Below are 1,247 nucleotides of genomic sequence, written 5' to 3'. Positions count from 1 at the left end.
GCCACTTGGCCGGCCCTGTCTCTAAAATTTTGATAAGCAAAAGAATGGCCTGGGGAATATCTTGTGAAAATATAGATTCTGATTCTGTAGTACTGAGGTGGGCCTGAGAGTATATTCCCAACAAGCTCCCAGGTGACACAAATCACAGCCTGAACAGCAAGTTTCTGGACTTCCCATACTGTGAATAAAGGTGGCTTTGTTTTTAAGTTACTAGTAGAATCCTATTACTTTCAGCTAACAGCTTTCCTAATCCGTATTGATTGGTTGGGGAATTTTCACTTTTGGCTTCTCATAGAAAAGGAGAAGCACAATTCTGAGATTAGAACATGTGCTTCCCCCAAATCCAAATTTCTGTGACACTGGCATATGTTTCAAGACCAAACCATAAGGCTGACTAAGATTTGTAGACATTTCCTACATTTGAAAGGTAAATTTTTTTCTCCTCCTCCTTATGCAATCATTCACTTCGTCATTCAACCAGCCCTTTGTTCATTCATTCAAATATTACCAAGCACGTGGCAGGTGCAAAGCTCTGTGTTAAGCATTGGATACTCAGGAGACTAAAGCAGACCCCGCTTGCTTAGGATCATGCCATTATAAGAGTAGGCAGAGAGGACAAAAGAAGGGCTGACTTACTGTCTTCACATCATTGGTGCCAATAATTCCACCTATCTCCCCCAGGTCCTTCAACAGTAAATTCAGGATCTCAGTAGCTCTCTTTTTCTGGTGGTTGCTAAGTTCTTGGAGCTGATTCAGTTCTCTCTGTGTGGTTGTTAATGTAGTCTGAAAAACACATTTTAACAATAAATTAAAAGGGTTGTCCATCAATTTCATACACACAGCATTGCAGAAAAAATAACAACATAATATAGGATGGAGTTTATCACTTTATGTGATTTCAACATACATCCTTTTAAGTCAAACTATAGTAGAGCACTACGTTCTTTGATAAGAAGAGGAATTTGTCTTGGCCTGATATGTTATGTCTACATATCAGATGACAATTTCCAGGTTAGTGAAATAAGATACTAAAAATAAATAAAGCCCAAAAAGGAGCCGTTAGGTTTATAATGTGTAATCACATCTTCCTACCAAAAGATGTCCTGGGTCAGTCCACATTCTCCATGGTTTACCATGGGGTACCTGCGAGCACCCCATCTCCACTCCTAGACAAACCTGCTCCCTGACCACTTCCAAATTCCCATCTGACTTTAGCCTGGAAGGGCCAGAGGGGCACTAATGAGTTT

General features: G+C 40.3%; 1 protein-coding gene across 1 annotated transcript in view; it reads right to left on the bottom strand.

The window, feature by feature from the left end:
* The window catches only part of KIF5C (kinesin family member 5C), a 164,108-nt gene that overhangs the window by 51,827 nt on the left and 111,034 nt on the right, over positions 1-1,247 (bottom strand). The gene's annotated exons all lie outside the window — the stretch shown is intronic.

Source organism: Hipposideros armiger, unplaced genomic scaffold (genome assembly GCF_001890085.2).
Source record: "Hipposideros armiger isolate ML-2016 unplaced genomic scaffold, ASM189008v1 scaffold_104, whole genome shotgun sequence".
NCBI lineage: Eukaryota > Metazoa > Chordata > Mammalia > Chiroptera > Hipposideridae > Hipposideros > Hipposideros armiger.
Note: the sequence above shows the minus strand (reverse complement) of the source record. Positions and strands in the feature narration are given on the sequence as shown.